This window comes from Erpetoichthys calabaricus, chromosome 4, assembly GCF_900747795.2.
Source record: "Erpetoichthys calabaricus chromosome 4, fErpCal1.3, whole genome shotgun sequence".
NCBI classification, from domain to species: domain Eukaryota; kingdom Metazoa; phylum Chordata; class Cladistia; order Polypteriformes; family Polypteridae; genus Erpetoichthys; species Erpetoichthys calabaricus.
Window position 1 is genome coordinate 317,182,018 of NC_041397.2, and position 20,206 is coordinate 317,202,223.

Genomic DNA, 20,206 nt, shown 5'->3' on the forward strand with positions numbered 1-20,206 from the left:
GTGTAATGCTGACTAAAGGGTGTTATTTCATGTGTAGAGGGCTCTAATAATGTTAAAAAACGTATTTAGAAGGTCGTAAACAGGTTTTCTATACTCTAACTGCGAAAATATTCGATTTATAAATAAAGAATCCTACTTCACGAAAATTCATTTATCACGGTAGAGTCTGGAACGGATTAACCGTGATAAACGAGGGTTCACTGTACGATAAAAGCATTTATCTTTATTTATTTTTCATACGTTGTCCTGGACCAATTTTTAATATGCATGGGGTGTTTTGAACTAGTGATGAGAACAATTTGTTCTTTTTAAGGAATCTTATGAACCAATTCATGAGCATGTACAAATCAAATCAGGGAAGCTCAACGAGGGCTGCTAAAAGACACGTGTGTCCTGCTTGATGTCGTCAGTGTCTTTCATTTTGGTGTTAAAAGTGGATGTGTAAAGCCTGCCAGAATCACGAGTCTTAACGTATTTGATTCACAAACAAATCACTACCTGAGAATCAGCTCTTGTTCATTTCATTTGCAAATGAATCGTTACAATTTGAACAATTCTCATCTGCTTGTGATTCAGTAATGAAACATCTTAATTATGCATCCTAAATATGCTGGCATGCTTTTGTGGATGGAAATGGGACAATTGTTTATGAGTTATATATAAATTAATAAATAATTATTTTTTACCTTCTCACACTCACTTACACACACACACACACACATACATATATACATACCAAAATAATGTCTATATATATAAAATCCAACATCTGTCTGTCTGTATGTCTGTCCACTTTTTACGAGAGAATTACTTAACGGATTTAGATCAGGTTTTTTGCTAGAATTTGCTTGAACATTCCGGTTGATTTTGTGAACTCTCTCATCGTGCTTTATCATAGTTTGCTTGCAGTACCGATTTATTTACGCAAATCAAAAAGAGAGGCAGCAGGCTGAGGGGTGGTGCCCTTCTCAGTCACGTTCCAGCCTCAGGGTGTATCTTACATCTACTTAGCTAGCTAACGAGAGAATTACTTAATGGATTTAGATCGGGTTTTGTTGTAGAATTTGCTTGAACATTCCGGTTGATGTTGCCACTTCTGTCAGTGAGCTAAGAATCATAGTTCACTTGCAGGAGCGAAATATTTGCGCTAATCCAGGACAGAGGTTGCGGGCAGAGGGGAGGGGGAAGCGTAAAGTCAGGAGTGGGTAGTCGGTCTACCTCTGTGTTTTGGAACGTAACTTGTCTCCATGTAGCTTTTAATTTATTGATTTCACTACTACATGGGCAGAGCCATGGGGAACGGTTAGTTAAGTTAACTATTTGTAATATGACCAGAGGGGACAAGGAGCTTTCCATGCATGCCACACTCTAAATGAATTAAAAAAATCAATTCACTTAGATGAATAGTTTGAAAGAATAAAATCAATAAAGTGAATCAAAATGCCCATCACTGTTTTGGACACTAAGAAATCCAAATAGAATGTTAGTTTTACATTGTATTTCATATTGAAAAAGAAGAAAATTATTACTTTGCTATGGGGGTTTATTTGTTTTGTTATGGGCATCATTGTTTTTTTTTTTGGGACATCACTGGAACGACTTCATAAAGAGTGACATGTGCATCCTTACCATACAATGGTCTTGACTGACTGAATGGTCTCCTCTTATTTGTCAGATTTCTTATGTTCTGATGTATATTTGAGTTTTCTCTCTGGTTTTCAAATTGGTTTGTTTCTTTTGACTTTTGTTTGCCTTGAATTTTGAATATGATAATTGATTCATTTGTATTCTTTAGTAACCACCCTAGCACAAACTCCCAACTGTGTTCAGATCTTCTAATCTCTTTAATTTGTAATCTCTTTTATATTTTAAGTTCAATAAGCAGAAAAATAATCAGGAATCAGAGAAAAACAAATTAACCATAGTTGAAGGAACAACATTCTACCACCACCCTCCCCTACCCCCCCCCCCCACACCCAACCACCACCACACCCAATCCCCCACCCACCCCTAAATGTTGTTCATACAGGTTTTAAATTTACTGATGCCCTTGTAGACTGGTGAGAAAGGCCAGACAGACAGACATAGTCAGGAATAAGAGAATGGGCAAATTAAGGATTAAGATTTGTGGCGGACCCCCAGACAACCAGCCCTGAACCAAACACAGAGCAGCTCTCCATTTCCTTATATTCCTTCAATTTCGTTGTTCCTTTGTAAAAGTGACAATGACAATAAAGATCTATCTATCTAAAGTTAAATTAAAAAAATGAGGATTTCCAGAAGTTTACAGAAAGCAAGTCAGGAAATTTCCAGCGAGAGGCTTAGCGGAGATGGTACACAGACAGAATAACCTCCACTGGATGGCCATAATGGGTATGTATATATTTATCTATCTGTCTATTTACGTATGTATTTATTTAAGGAGCTTCTGTAAAAAGCCAAATATCCTCCTGGGGAGAAATAAAGTTCTGTCTACCTAGTCAGGGTTGTGGATAACACACTTTTGACTTCGGTTTGGTGTTTAGTTGTTTGGTTCTACCTTTTGATCGCACAGTTTTGACCCCCACTTGTTTAAGATTATGACTGATTTGTTCAATTCCTGGTCCTTTTGACATTTTTAACTATAACAGTCTCCATAATACCAAAGAGAGACAAAACAATGGTAGACACAGAAACAAAGAGAAAAATTATTAACACACTGAAAATGGACAAATGGACACAGGGTAAGTAGAACTCACACCCCTAGATCAGAGCGAGAAGCCCCAACAGTGATGACAATCACCATCATCTATACCTGATGATTGCCTTCTGGATCCTTCATACCAGGGTCATCCTGAAATGAAAATAAGACCATGTTAGCCATTTTGGCCGTGTTCTGCTAGTTTACCCAGCACAGACCTTGGACCAGAAAACAAGCTAATTTCCAAATTATATTATCAAGCAGTTAGTCCAAAATACATGGAGAAATAAAAAAAAGTAACTATCAGTAAAGCCTATTTGATACTTGATTTCCATGCGATCCATCACACTAGTCCATGTCCACCATATCCAGGGAGCAACTTGTCGGCCTCAACAGCTTCCGTTCCGTACATTACGAGTGGGCAACCCGCCACGCCATTCCATTCATTTGGCTTTAGCGAGGACAGCCTGAGGTCAAGTCAAGTGGTGACTGCGATTTTCATGATCGGTGGTGGGGAAGGAAGGTAACCCAATTTGTATTAGTACAGGTCATGCTCAGGAGCAGACTGGGTCTCAAAACTGGCCCAGGCATTCTTCAACGAGTGAGGTGACGAGGTCAACCCAAATGGCCTATTATTCCTTCTAATTTTCTTAAAATTTGTGATGAGTACGCGGCTCGCTACTTGCTATGAGCCTATGATATGAACTCTATCTAAACTGTTGGAAAGCTTAATCTGTACACTGTTGTTTAGACACAACTTAAAATCTGACGACATGCTTAGAAATAAAATTTAATGAAAATTAAAAATGTAGTAACACGGCTCACACGTTATTAGAGTACATGTCAAATGTCAATGTCATGTCCAAATGACAGTACCCTAGTAGCTTACACAGTTCGCTGCTTTTAGCAGCCACATCATCAGCAATACTGTTAGTGTCAAGTTTGGCTTGGATACTTTTCTCCACCAACATCAACATGAACACCTCAAGATGTTCTTGCATTATTCTGCTTCTCAGGAGGCTTTTGATTCTCTTCAACGCAGAGAATAATCTTTCACACTGCACTTGCGACAAAGCCTTCTGATCCCCACCTTTTCTCCTCGTCTGTTTTGCTTCATCCATATTTGGCAACAGACACTAAATGGCTGAAATGAACGACAATGTTATGAGGTCAAATGAGGACGAGGTCATGAGTGGGTGTTAACAGAAGTTTATTTAATTCAATGCCAAATAATTACCCACATATGCGGTTAGGCTGCCTAAAGCAAAGTAAGTGATTACTGGCATGAAACAATTATTTTCAACTCGATAATCAAACTGCTCATTTACAATGGAATAAATTATAACCAAGGTTATAATGAAAACCTCTTATGATTGAAATGTTCCATTAACTTAACGATAAACTAGAAATGTTCCATCCTAATAGGAAAAATTCCTATCCTGTGCTTTATAACTTTATTTCATCATTCTAATAATTGCAGCTGAAAACCACTAATTATCGCTCATGCCAATGACCTGAAAACAATAAAATTCATAATACATAATCTAATCTAATTTTTCGTATCAAAGAATTTAAATACTAGATATGAGATAAAAAAATTGCAATAATGTACAGGTATATGCTAACCGAACTACAGCGGTATCGAAACAGAAATCGGCAAAAGGCAGTTTTGACCAAATTTCTCGCTGCAACATTGTGTTCTGAGAACTAAAACAACTTGATGACGTAATAAGGTATATTATATAGGACGATACAAATTGCAGTACCGGACAGATAATGTTTAGTAGTTTAGGAAATATATTTTAATGTCAAACAGTAACCAGTGCATAAAATTTATTTCATGAAACGGCCGGCCCATGACCAGACCAGAGTCCGCGGCCCACCGGGCATTGCCCAAATGCCCTAATAGCCAGTCCGCCCCTGGTCATGCTGTTTCAGAGTTTCACTGTATACAGCCATGTGAAAAGGTAAGCACACCTCATGAAAAGTATTTTTCTTTTCTTACTATATGTTGACATATCAAAATTCGATCTTCACTTAAACAGAATGCATGAATGAAGGTGATAAAACAAACTTTGTGCCACGTTTACAAGTTGTAGTCCTTTTTATAATTTAAATAAACAATGAAAATGTCTAATTGAGAAAAAGTGCACCCCTATTGTTGTCATTTCCTAATTTGCATAAAATTAAAACCAGGAACACCAAATCATGTACAAATGATTAGAACATCATTACAGAGGATCTTGAAGGAACCCATCCTCCTGTTTAACCTGAGACATTTACTTTGGTGCTGAAGTGTGTATTATCACCATCCTGATACTCCCTGTGTGGAGAGCGCTTTGAGTAGTGAGAAAAGCGCTATATAAATGTAAAGAATTATTATTATTATTATTATTATACTGAAAGTGCAGTCTGATGGCTTCACAAAGAAGGTTATATATGTCCAAGTCTGAGAAGGGGCTTAAAAAGACCTCCAAACAGTTGGAAACAGCATTCCACTATTCAGAAGATCTCTTACAAATGGAGAAGATTTCCAAATCATGCCGTCCAGCAAGATCAGCACAAAAGCAGAATGCGAGATTTTGAAATAAATCTCTAAGTATTTCATCACAGACCCTCAAGGTAGCTTGTGCCACTGTTGATGTCAAAGTTCAGGAGTCCGCCATTACAAAGAGAACGTAGGAATTAGATCTACATTGGAGGTGTGCCAGGAAGAAACCAGAAAGAACACAAAGGCAAGAAAAAAGTTTGCCCATGAACACCTAGGCAAAGATCAGGACTTTTGGAACAATGTGCACTGGCCAGATTAGGCAAAGATAGCAATTATTTGGCCACAGTACCAGAAGACATTTTTAGCGGAAACCTAACATGTTGGTGGAAACGTGCTGGTTTGGGGCTACTGAGTAACTCACCATCATGGAATCCACTAGGAATTTTTCGTTTTACCAGATGAGGCTTGAAGATAATGCAAGACCATCTGTCAGAGGATAGAACCTAACCTAACCAAAAGGGGATCTTACAACATGACAATGACCCTAAACATACCAGTAAATCTACTAAGAAATGGTGGAAAAGAAAGAACATGGAGGGTTCTGGGATGGCCAAGTCAAAGCCTGGATCTAACTTCAACCATGATGGTATGGTTTGGGGTGGAAATGGGCTGTGCACACTAGACACCCCTCAGACATCACACAGATGAAAGAATTCTGCATGAAGGAATGAACTCGGGGGCAGTGACTACTAGACCATCCTAGGAAATGCTGACTTCAGGGGGTAATACCAGCTATTTGAACCAAAGACAGACCTTTCGTACAGATGGAGATGGCATATCTGTATATTTTCATTAGATAACTTATTGCAAATTCATTTTTTTAAAATTACATCACCTTTATCTAAAGATACTGTTTAAATGAAGATTAAACCTTGATATGTTCACATTTGTTAAAAAAGAAAAAAAAATATCTTGGGGTGCATTTACTTTTTCACATACCTGTCTTGTTTTTTTTTTTTTAATGCAAACTGTGCATTGGCTTTTCACTTGTCCCCAGTTGTCAGTTCTTCACACTAATCATAATGAAAAATGATTGTTGTGTAAATAATCTATACATATTAATAAAAGGCAAAGCCCTCACTGACTCACTGACTGACTGACTGACTGACTCATCACTAATTCTCGAACTTCCCGTGTAGGTGGAAGGCTGACATTTGGCAGGCTCATTCCTTACAGCTTACTTACAAAAGTTAGGCAGATTTCATTTCGAAATTCTACGCGTAATGGTCATAACTGGAACATGTTTTTTGTCCATATACTCTAATGGAGGAGGCGGAGTCACGTATCGCGTCATCACGCCTCCTACGTAATCACGTGAACTAAAAACAAGGAAGAGATCTACAGCACGAGTCAAACGCGGGAACGAAGGTAAATGACGTTAATTTTTGACTGTCTTTTAATACTGTGTAAGCATACATATTAACACATGTGCAATTAAACGTGTGCATTTACGAGGTGATTTCTCAGGCTTAAAAGCTCGCCTTTTACTAAAAAGGTAAATGCAAAACTATTTTCATTCATTCTATGATCTGCTTCTCACAACTGAAGGCACCGTGGCTGATGTTATGTCACTTGCTGGCCAACCATAAGCGTTACCTGGTAGGTAACCAGCCACTCACTTCACTCCCTTACGGGAATCGAACCTCTGAGGTTTTCTTTTGTTCTTGATTAAAATTTAAAAGCAATACTTCACCGCTGCTAAGCCCCTCTAGCGCTGATGTCCGAGGTTCGATTACCGTAAGCAAGTGTAGTGAGTGTGTACGCCTGATGAGCCAAGAATAAGGGGGAAAGACGTGTCGCGTACTCTTTGCATTATTTGACAGTAAACTATTTTCAACCATTGTATGATCGGCTTCTCACAACTGAAGGCACCGTGGCTGATGTTACCTCACTTGCTGACCAACCATAAGCGTTACCTGGTAGGTAACCAGCCACTCACTTCACTCCCTTACGGGAATCGAACTCGGACGTCAGCACTACAGGCAAAGCCCCTAAAATTGCGCCACGGCGTGTGGTTCGTTTATTTGACAACATGTAGATCGGGGTAATTACATTCACGGCATTCGTAGTCTGATTCACAATCTGATTGTATGAGTGGTTACCAACCAGGTAACGCTTATAGATGGCCACCAAGTCAGGTCGAAGTGATCACTCGAATGAAGGCAGCTTCACAAAAAAACAGATCCTTAACAAACTGTTATTAGTATATTTTCCCTCAATTTAAAAAGGTTTTGTTTTCTTCTTAATAAAAATTTAAAAGCGGTACTTCGCCGGTGCGAAGCGTGTGGATTTGACCGACTGACACATACAGACATATTCATGAGTGCAGGTACTTCGGAAAGAAAGCACCGTGTAAACCTAAAGTTTAAATTAAGTTCATAGACCTACAAAAGGCTGCCATTCATTTGAGGCAAGATTGCTTTTCTTCTGTTCAACTATATGTTGCATTCTCAAGAGTGTTGTTGCACGGTTTCGGATATAGATATATATATATATATATATGTATGTATGTCTATATATAAATATGTAAGCTTATAAGTACTGCCTTACTTCTCTTTAAGAAAGGAAGATGTCATGATACTTGATTTAAACGATTGCATGTCTTCCTGGGTTTGCTTAGCTTATTGTCAATATCTTTACACCTGTTTTTAACACTTATTTACTGAAACGGGCTTTCACGAAAAAAGTTAGGGCTTTGCTACAGGATACACCCTCCACAAGTTAAGCAAGTAAAAATAAAATATATATTTCTGTTTTATTTAAACCTTTTAAGTTCGTATGCATAGCCCCATTTGGCTGTTTAATTTTTTTTTTCTTTCTTCAGTAATATTTAATCTCCTTAAAGAAAAAGAACATATCCATTTTACTTTTTTTGTATCTCTTTAGTAATATTTTAGTGTAAAAGAATAACCAGTATTTAAAGCTTTTATGTTACTTTATACATTTATTTTACACAATGTTGAAAAATTAATAAGAAAGCTACATATTTTGGCAGCTGCTGCTTTAATTTTCAATGAAATGAAAAAAGCTCTCCAAGAGAAAACGTCAATGAAGAAGAAACAGTTTGCACTATCTAAAAAGGAGAAACCCTCATTTATAAAGGTTTGCTGCAGATGACTTGACTGAAAATAAATGAATAGTTCCTATGTGTATAATACATATTTATCTATTTTACTTATGCCTTTATTCCAGCAACTTGCAACATTTGAGGTACAATTTGTTACATTACTTTTGTTTTTTGCAGCACAGGCAGGTGAAGTGACTTCCTCAGGGTCACACAGTGGTGTCAGTACCAGGATTTGAACTGACAAGCTCCGGGTTTACCGAAATATTACTGAAGAAAGAAAAAAAACGAAAACGGGCAAATAGGGCTATGCATACAGATGTCCATCCATCCATTATCCAACCCACTATATCCTAAATACAGGAGCCAATAAGTAGATATGTATATATATATATATATATATATATATATATATATATATATATATATATATATATATATATATATATATATATATATATATATATATATATATATGAATGTATGTATGTATATATGTATGTCTATATTTATATCTATATATATATATATATATATATATATGTAGATATGTAAATTTGTATATGTATATGTGTATATATATATATATATATGTATATGTGGATGTGTATATGTATATATATATGTAGATATGTGTATATGTAGATATGTTTATATATGTATATGTATATATATGTTTATGTGTGTGTGTGTGTGTATATTTTATATATAAAAGACAGCAACACTCATAACAATGACAACACAATTACATTCACAATCATGTTACGTTATTTTTAAAATGTTTCCTTTTCTTTTTCATAACCTCTTTAACACACTACTTCTCCGCTGCGAAGCGCGGGTATTTTGCTATATATATATATATGTGTGTGTATATATATATATATATATATATATATATATATATATATATATATATATATATATATATATATATATATATATATATACTGTATATATGTATGTGTATATGTATATATGTATATGTGTGTGTATGTACTGTATGTGTGTATATATATGTTGATATGTGTATATATATATATGTATATATATGTGGATGTGTATATGTATATATATGTATATGTAGATATGTGTATATGTAGATATGTATATATGTATATGTATATTTATGTGTGTGTATATTATATATATATAAGACAGCAACACTCATAACAATAACAACATAATTACATTGACAATCATGTTACGTTATTTTTAAAATGTTTCCTTTTCTTTTTCATAACCTCTTTAACACACTACTTCTCCGCTGCGAAGCGCGGGTATTTTGCTAGTAGTAATAATAGTAATGAACTGGACTGGACTGCCGCTTCCAGTAGTGAGAAAAGTGCTATATACATGCAAAGAATTATTATTATTATTATTATTATTATTATTATTATTAATACTGATGCTCTGTGCAAGAGAGGACAAAGCCGACTATACTTACTTAGAAGGCTGGCGTCCTTCAACATCTGCAATAAGATGCTGCAGATGTTCTATCTGACGGTTGTGGCGAGCGCCCTCTTCTACATGGTGGTGTGCTGGAGAGGCAGCATGAAGAAGAGGGACGCCTCATGCCTGGACAAATTGGTGAGGAAGGCAGGCTCTATTGTAGGCACGGAGCTGGACAGTTTGACATCTGTGGCAGAGCGACGGGCGCTGAGCAGATTCCTGTCAATCATGGAGAATCCACTGCATCCACTAAACAGTGTCATCTCCAGACAGAGGAGCAGCTTCAGCGACAGACTGCTGTCACTGTTCTGCTCCACTGACAGACTGAGGAGATCGTTCCTCCACCACACTATGCGACTCTTCAATTATACCTGGGGGGGTAAACGTTAACACAATACAAGATTATTGACTATTATACCTGCCTCTCACTCTCCACCTTGCATTTTTTAACTTGCACTGCATTGTTATCACTCTTTAATTAATATTGTTTTTATCAGTATACTGCTGCTGGAGTATGTGAATTTCCCCTTGGGGATTAATAAAGTATCTATCTATCTATCTATCTATCTATCTATCTATCTATCTATCTATCTATCTATCTATCTATCTATCTATCTATCTATCTATCTATCTATCTATCTATCTATCTATCTATCTATCTATCTATCTATCTATCTATCTATCTATCTATCTAATCTAGTATGTGCTATCTACTCAGATATGAAGTTATTATTTTGTTTCTGATGTCCTACAAATAAGCACTGGCATTTGGATGAATAACATACTTGTATTTGACTGTTTTCTGGGATTGGTTCTGTCTGGTGGCAGAGTTTGGGTCAGGGGTGCCCAGGGGCCTGAGAACTTGGGATTTCATCTCTTGTATATGTGGAAAAGCCATTGATTTCTTTCTTACAGTGGGGAAAATAAGTATTGAATGCGTCAATGTATTTCTCAGTAAATATATTTCTAATGGGGCTATTGACATAAAATTTACACCAGATGTTTTTAACAACGCAAGTAATCCACGCATACAAAGAAATCAAAACAAACAAATCCAGAAATGAAGCTATTTGGAATAAATTGGAATGACACAGGGAATGAGTATTGAACACGCTCACTAAAATTTATTTAATTCTTAGTAGAAAAGCCTTTGTTGATAATGACAGCTTCAAGACGCCTCCTGTATGGAGAAATGAGTCGCATGCATTGTTCAGGTGGTATTTTTGGCCTATTCTTCCACACAATCTGTCTTCAAATCTTGAAGGTTCCAGGGGCCTCTTCTATGAACTCTGATCTTCAGTTCTTTCCATAGATTTTCAATCAGATTCAAGTCAGGTGATTGACTGGGCCATTCTAGAAGCTTAATTTTCTTAATTCTCTGAAACCAATTGAGAGTTTCATTGGCTGTGTGTTTGGGATCCCTGTCTTGCTGAAATGTCCCCCCTCATTTAATCTTTAGCATCCTGGTATATGGCAGCAGATTCTTATCAAGAATGTCCTGCTACATTTCTCCATTCATCCTTCCATGATGTTCCCACCTACAAACTTCACTGTTGGTGTGAAGTTTTTGAGGTGGTGTCCAGTGCCATTTCTCCACCAGACATGGTGTGTGCAATGACATCCAAAGAGTTCAATTTTGGTCTCATTAGACCAGACTCTATTCTCCAACTATTTCATTGGCTTGTCCAAATGTTGTTCAGAAAACTTTAAATGAGCTTCAAAATTCATTTTTCTTCAGCGGTGGAGTTTTGTGTCGTGAGCGTGCATAAAGGCCATGGTGGTCAAGTCCATTACTTATTGTTTTCTTTGAAACAACTGGACCTGCTAATTCCAGGTCTTTCTGAAGCTCTTGCGAGTGGTTCTTGGACAACTCTGCTGATTATTCTTTTGACAGAAATCTTGCAAGGAGCACCTGGTCCAGCCAGTTTAAGGTGAAATGATGTTCTTTCTACTTCTGGTTTATGGCCCCAATGGTGCTCACTGGAACATTCAGAAGTTTAGAAATACGTATGTCACCAATGCCATCAGTATGTTTTGTAACAATAAGGTTACAAAGGTCTTGAGAGAGCTCTTTGCTGTTACCCATCATGAGATGCTGCTTGTGTGACACCTTGGGATTGAGAAAGCATCAATTACGACTAAAGCAGCTGATATTCATTTACACTAATAGGGGGCTATCAGGATTGACAGATTTCAGCTGCTTTTTTGGCTTTCCATGTTCTTTTGCACCTGTTCTTCTTCACGCGTTCAATACTTATTCCCTGTGTCATTCCACTTTATTATACATAACTTAATTTATGGACTTATTTGTTTTGATTTCTTTGTATGTGTGAATTACTTTGGTTGTTATCGACATCTGATGTAAATTTCATGTCAATAGTCCCATTAGAAATATACTTACTGAGAAAAACATTGTCCCATTCAATATTGATATTCCCCTCTTATGGTCAGCTTTTTTGTGATAAAATGAGTGTAATCTAACGATATATACCGAGACATTACAACATGATGTACTTTGGCTCACTTAACCCAGTTGAGGGTCATGGAGGGCAGATGCCTACTGTGGAGATTTCGGGCACCAACCCATGACAAGCCACCAGGTCATGTAAGGGCAAGCACCTCTGCCACTCATAAATTAATCTTCAGGATGTGGAACAAAAAACAGAATACCTGAGGAAAATCTCATTCAGACACAGGGTTGATGACAGAACTCTATATAGGCAGCGGCCGGGCCAGGTCTTGAAGTCTTAGACACCGCACCCATGAGGCAGCAGCAGTAAGCACTGAGCTATCATGCTGAAAATTGGAAAGAATAACATCTGAAGGCCACCAAGTGCAATGTGGCATCTGAAAGGTGCAAGTCCTTCACCGTGAAATGAGTAGCAGGACTGGGTGATGCAGATGACTTTGTATCAATTTATGGTCTGCAGACTTCTGAAAGGAAGCATAGAGTATCCGTAAAGCAGAAGGTCAAAGGGAGCGAGAAGGAGCTTGAAGGATCCTGCCATATAGCTGCGTCATCAGGCACGAGGGTTTAGGTCTTCTCATCTTATGAACACTCAGCTAAATGGTAAAGAGAACCCAGCAACTGTCGGTAGCCTCCATACAGAGATACCCACAGGACCAGAATGCCAAGCATTCTGATCGGTCTTTGCACCTGCCAATCCCATGCATGTGCTCTGGCTTCTGAAGCAGTTCCTCTTCCATTATTAGACAAGAAGAAGCTCTCAGATCAAACAAGGTAAAGCAGAAATGAAGTTGTGACAGTAAAAGATCAGCAACTACTCAGCCACTTTAAAATGGCGACCCTCTGTTATTAGTGAACAGAATATCCAGGCAGGGATGTGACCATGGTGACTCCCAGATGTTTGCTCTTCATTCATGTACCCTCACTATGAAAGGCACTATATCAAACGCAGGTTGACTTGCTGCAATGAACTGTTACTACTCACCTGCAGCTGTTTCTTACTATCTGTTAGGAGACATTAAAAATATTATCATCAGTATCCAAATGCACTTAACTTGTAGACTATTAACCTTCATGAAGATGGTGGTGGTCTGCACCAACATACCTTTACTCTTCAGGACGTATGCTGTATAAATCAGGGCATGGCTGAGGATCAAAAGAAGCACCCCTAGTGCAATGGAAGCCCTGACTGCCAGTGTGAAGCTGCATCTCTCGGGTAAGGCTGAAATGAAAGGGAAATCAACATTCATAACCTGGGGATGGAATATAGTGCCTTTCACAGTACATGACAATGCTGGTACCATACATTCATTCAAATGGTGTCTCCAGGGAACAAAATGGACTTGCTGCTGTCCAGCCACTCCAGGGGCTTTTTTTTGTCTTTTAAATTTAAGAACTCTACTTTGAACTTAAGGAAAGTGGTCTGGTAAAGTGAGTTTTGGAAAATCTGCTAGGGTTCCATGTTTGGGAGTTGCTGCAGTCAGGATGTCGGTTGTGCAGGTCTCATCTCAACCCTGGACTGTCAGATATCATCACACGGAAGGACCAAAGGTCTGAAAGACAACATAAAAGTGGAGTATCCTCTGATGTTGGGGTTAGCATTCATTGTGGTATCTGAAAATAAGAGACATTTACAGAGGAAAAAGTGACTCAAGTGACACCTGTCTACTTTTAGACCCAAAGAAGGGCTGGCAAACTCAGTAGTGTCTATCTATTTTATAGTGCCTTTGTGGTGATGCTCTGAATTTGTACTCATTTTTATTGCTGTTGCATTAGCTTACTTTTCTTAAAAGGACTGCTTGTGCTAAGATGGTGACATTTTAGTCACTGTGGGTTTGTCTTCTTGCAGGCACAGCACCATGGCTGATGGTGAAGCTGCTTATCTGAATGATGGTCTGCCAGATCAAACCGTTGTCTCTTCTGACCTTGACACTGCTTCCATTGTCATGTCTTTTTCCAATTACAATTGTGCCCCTCTTAACTATCTATCTAGTATATAGTGCCTTTCCTATTATACTGTATAGCACCTTTCACATGTATTTCTCAGTCTACCAAATGCGGCCTTTTCCATCCATTATATAGTGCCATTGATATCTACCTTTCACTCTGCAATGGAGTGGCTTTATAATCTCTCTCACTAAATCCTATAGCACTTTTTCTAATTATTATATAATGTCTTTCATAGCTACCAATCGATTACCACAAAGATTTTGTTTCCAGTTGTTAGGATGGGCTTTGCGTATGTGAGTGTTGACAAGCAATCAGTGCACACATGGAAGTACAATACATAGAATGAAGAGAGGAGAAATAAAGAACGCTGATGTTTTGGACCTCATAAACAGAACCAAAGTGATAACAACTGGTCTTGTTGGTGGCCCCTGTAGAATGTGGTGAGAACTGGAGGGGAGGTAACCTTGTGTTCTTCAGCCGTTGTAACAAGTGGAGACACTGCTGCACCTTCTTAGCTATGGAGGTGGTGTTAATTGACCGAGTGAGGTCAGCTTCCAGGTGCACACCAAGGAATTTGGTGCCCATCACCAGTTCCACTATGGAGCCCTCGATGTGCAGCGGTGTGTGGACAGCATGGGCCTTCCCGAAGACAACAATCATCTCTTTCGACTTTGTCCACTGTCACACACATGCGCATAGGAGGAAGCTGAATGGACCAAAGGAAGGTAATACCATGTCAGGCCAGGTGGTGGCAGGGTGCACTAAACCTTCTTCTGTAATTTCTGCAGACTAAATATGGGGAATTCTGCCTGATTCAGCCCTAACGACACCACTTCTGGTTTTCCGACCCCAAGAATGACGTCATTTCTGGTTCCCTGCCTTAAAGGACCAGCCAACTTCCATGCACCTCAGTTCACTCTTGGACTCCAATCTATGCACATTCGTGTGATTTTCATTACCGTTTTGCAGCCAGGGATAATATACGGGTGGGTGCCCCAAACCTTTTTTTATGTGTGTCGAGGCTGGTTCTTTCACACCTTATTAAGAAACAGATTGCTGCACTTGCACCATTCCACCCTTCGCCATATCGTCTTTCTGTACGCTGACTCATCACCATTGCTGATGACACCCATCACCGTTGTGTCCTCTGCAAACTTGCAAACAGTTTGGAATGGCCAATCTTTTGTCCTTGGAACCCCTGCAGATTTTCATTTTTATTTTTTCTCCAGCCTACTTGGAGTTTCTTTAATTTTTTTCTGTCCTCTTGGCCATCTGACCTTACCATTTCCTTTGTTACATGCTGTATAATATCATTGGCTAATCTAGTTTGTTTATGTTTTATATTAACTTCCTTTTTACTTCATCTTGTAAATAACATTGAGCTACACTGTTGGTATGAAAATGTGCCATATAAATAAATGTTGTTGTTGTTAATTTTTTTTTTTAATTAATTAATTAATGATGGTGTTAGAGCTGTATGCAGCCGTACAATCATGAGTCAGCAGAGTGAACAGAATTGGTCTGAAGAGAGGATGTGACGTCACTTCCATGTATGGTCGCGTTAGTTTTGTTGGCGTTTAAGGCATTCCCCTGCGGTAATTGATCATGATGGTGCCGGAGAACAGAATCAGGAAGGGAAGAGTGCGTGTTGCGTTAAGGGGAGAGGCTTTTAAGCTACCGGAATCCCCTCCGCTTTGCTACAAGTTACAAGATATCAATGTGAGAAACCGTCAATAAAAACGATTACAGAAGAAACTTTACTTCAAAGAACATCATTTTTATTCCTGTTATTTGTTGGTTGCTTTTTATTTTCTGAAGCATTTGGTATCTCACCATGTGCAATTCATATTGGGGGTTCCTGTGAACAATGTTTGATGAATGTATCGTGCCTGTGGTGTTACAGCAACAACACATGTGTGGATTATCCCATGAGGACTTTACTTCCCTCCACTAATATATGCCCTCCGTCTGGGGTGTTTGCTGGGTGAACTTTGAGGCCCTCATCATTGCAATGGCAGTTGTAGGTGGGATCATCTTATTGAGTGTCATAGTGTGCTGTTACTGTTGCGGTTGTTGAAGTAGCTCTTCAAGAGTTGATTGAGATGAAGAAATAATGGCTAAAAGACGTGAAGAAAGAAAGCAGCGTGCAGAGGAGAAGAAAGCAGAAAGAATAATATAAAGTGATTGTTGTGGTGTGAAATTTTGCATATAAGTTGATAGATGTTTTGTATGTCTTTATTTGTAATTTATAACACTAATGTTTATTACTGATAAAAATAGCAATGGTTTGATGGTTAAGAACCCCCCCCCACCCCCCCTTTTAGGACTGAGTGTTTGTAAGGGCGGAGTGGTGGCTCTGAGGCTAAGGATCTGCGCTGGTATCCCGAAGGTTGCCGGTTTGAATCCCTGTCACTGCCAAAAAGAGATCCTACTCTGCTGGGCCCTTGAGCAAGGCCCTTAACCTGTAATTGCTCCAGGGGCGCTGTACAATGGCTGACCCTGCGCTCTGACCCCAAGGGGTATGCGAAAAAACTAACAAACCTGTTGTAAGTCGCTCTGGATAAGAGCGTCTGCTAAATGATGTAAATGTAAATGTAATTTTACAACAGGGTTGGGGAAATGGGCCTGAAACGAGTTTAACAAGTGATTCTCTGCAGGACCCTTTCAATCAACCCATGCATGGAGGCCAGCTACCTAGCTGACAAACGTCACCTTAATAAATGGTATTGGAGGGCAGGTGTGAAACCATTGTGTCACACCAGAATTCTATTGGTCTAAAGTTGCCTGAAGCCATTAAGTACCATGACGCCATATTGGCTGTAGGGTTTGGACAGAAAATCTATAAATTTGCTTGCTTTACCTCTCCCTCTTCTCTCACACCACCACCATGAAGAAGAATCTCTCTGTCATAGCATTGACATGAGGAGCACAACTTGGCAGCCATATTGAGACAGGCATGCAGCCTGTTCTGAAGAAAGCTGACCAAAAACGAGGACTTCATTAGAGACATTTAAAATGACATGTGCCACCTGAAACTACACGTCAGCGTTTATCAGGTTGTATGGTTGCCAGTGTTCACTTGTACTTTGCATTTTGTTATTATTAATGAATATTACCAATAATACATTATTTAAAGTTTAACTTAACTCCTGCTTGTCTTTTACTGCACCTAATTGCCTGAGGTTATAAATGTAGAAGGGAAGGTGAGGAGAACTTATATGGTATAAACAGTGGTAAGTCTGTTAGATTTCAGGAATTTTGACAAAGGCTACATATTAATAATACAAAAGGGGAAAGTAGAGTAATACTGTGTTTCCCTGAAAATAAGACCTACCCCAAAAATAAGCCCTAGCATGATTTTTCAAGATGCTCGTAATATAAGCTCTACTCCGAAAATAAGTCCCAGTTATGATCTGGCGCAGGCACCTTTGGATGAGCGTTAAATCCCAATACCGTATGTACACAGATGAACTGGAAATAATACCGGTATTTTGACCCCCCGACAAGATGAGTGCAAATAGAAAGAGCTATTCTGTCGAGTACAAGAAAGGAATTGTGGAGGAGTCCCAGAGCAAAAATCTTACTGCTTTCTGCAAAGAGATGAAGTTGGATATCCGAATGCACTACGACCAGGCTACATGGCCAAGAGGTGCTCATTTAAAGAATGATCTATTGCTAGACATGGGAGATTGGGGCCAATTGTTCTAAAGGAAATGGAGTCACAAGAAATTCATAATGGAATTCAGGGTTTGGAAAATTATGATGATGTTCCAGAAGATGATGACATGACTGTATTTGAATAAATGTAGATTTTTGTTCAAGAGGGCACTCCGGTTTCCTCCCACAGTCCAAAGACATGCAGGTTAGGTGGATTGGCGATTCTAAATTGGCCCTAGTGTGTGCTTGGTGTGTTTGTGTGTGTCCTGTGGTGGGTTGGCACCCTGCCCAGGATTGGTTCCTGCCTTGTGCCCTGTGTTGACTGGGATTGGCTCCAGCAGACCCCCGTGACCCTGTGTTCAGATTCAGTGGGTTGGAAAATGGATGGATGGATGGATAAATGTAGATTGTTGTTCATGGAAAAACTAGACATCTCCTGAAAATAAGCTCTTGCGCATCTTTTGATGGATAAATTAATATAAGATCCTATCTTATTTTCGACTAAACATGGTATGTTACTGTACCAAGACAAAACAGTGAGGAAAGATATATGGCCTTGTTCGAGACACTGATCATCCATATAGTCGATTTGAGAATGGATCATTTAAACCATGAAGGGAACATCATCACCTTTTGAAAGCTGAACCCCACCATCTTATCATAACATTTGACAAAAAAGAAAGTGATAACTGTGTGACAGTATGAACCTTGTAGCTGCAACTTGATCTTCTTTCAGGACATACTGTATGTTTGTAAAGTGTTAGTTCTTGTTGTGCTGTGTAGATGCTTTTTCTGTTCTTGTACCGTTTTCTTTACTTCCACAAGGGCAGATATCTCTGTGTCAGCAGAACCATGTGAATATTTTTCAAACTGAGATCTCATTTTATGTACATTCCTGTCTGTATTTCTTCTTTATTGTTTTCTGATCTACTTAAGCAATTTATGATACTCCATTTGAATGTGTTCTAGAACATGTAACACAAGTCATTTTGAGAGACTTTTTTCAATCTTAATACATAATTTGCCATGTCTCCTCACTCACTCACTCACTTACTCAGGTCCGTCCGAAGCCGAATGCGTAGTCGCCTTCTGCTCACGTCACCTTCTGCGCACGTCACCTTCTGCGCACGTCACCTTCTGCGCATGTCCGAAGCCGAATGCGCAGTCGCCGAATGCGCAGCTGCCCGAAAAACGTTATGAAACCGACATCGCGGCAGGCGGCGGATTTACGGCCGCGAAAATTCAAAGAGAAAGGCGACTACGGCCGCGAAAATTCAAAGAGAAAGACGACTTCAATTAAAGCTCTAGAGGCATGAAAGGCGATTTCGACTACAGCTCGAGACCTAATTATGCATTCATTTAATACACCTATATCAGGTTTGTGGTGTGGAATGCGCAATCGCCTTCTGCGCACGCCGCCTTTTGTGCATGTCCGAAGCCGAATGCGCAGTCGCCTTCTGCGCAGCTGCCCGAAAAACCTTATGAGACCGACATCGCGGCAGGCAGCGGATTTACGGGTGCGATAATTCAAAGAGAAAGGCGACTAAAATTCAAAGAGAAAGGCTACTTCGATTAAAGCTCTAGAGGCCTGAAAGGCGATTTCGACTACAGCTCGAGGCCTAATTACGCATTCATTCAATACACCTATATCAGGTTTGTGGTGCGGAATACGCAGTCGACTTCTGCGCAGCTGCCCGAAAAACTTTACAAGACCGACATCGCGGCAGGCAGCGGATTTACGGCCGCGAAAATTCAAAGAGAAAGGCGACTTCGACCAACATCGCGGCATGCGGCGGATTTACGGCCGCAAAAATTCAAAGAGAAAGGCAACTTTGATTAAAGCTCTAGAGGCCTGAAAGGCGATTTCGACTACAGCTCCAGGCCTAATTACACAGTCAGGCGGAGTGGTGGCTCTGAGGCTAGGGATCTGCACTGGCAATTGGAAGGTTGCCGGTTCGAATCCCGTAAATGCCAATAGGGACTCTGCTCTGTTGGGCCCTTCAGCAAGGTCCTTAACCTGCAATTGCTGAGCGCTTTGAGTAGTGAGAAAAGCGCTATATAAATGCAAATTATTATTATTCAATACACCTATATCAGGTTTGTGGTGCTTATACTTACTACTGTTGCACTCGTGCCCGTTTCATCTTATGTTGTCGAAACGGGCTCTTTGTCTAGTTTTCAAATAAAACAAAACAAAAATAAAACATAGTGGGCTGAATACATAGCCCTGGGGGGAACCAGTGCTCAGCATGATGGTGCTGGAGATGGCATTTCCAAAATGGAATGTCTGGGGTCTCCCTGTCAGGAGGTCCAGGATCCTGTTGAACAGGGAAGTGTTGTAGCCTGGCAGACCCAACTCCCCTATAAGCTTCTGAATAGTTTAAACTT

The 20,206-nt window shown here is 39.3% G+C and overlaps 1 pseudogene; it reads left to right on the forward strand.

Annotated features, from left to right (window-relative positions):
* Window positions 1–14,759: 14,759 nt before the first annotated feature.
* Window positions 14,760–18,774, forward strand: LOC114641172 (pituitary tumor-transforming gene 1 protein-interacting protein-like; annotated as a pseudogene).
* Window positions 18,775–20,206: the final 1,432 nt, after the last annotated feature.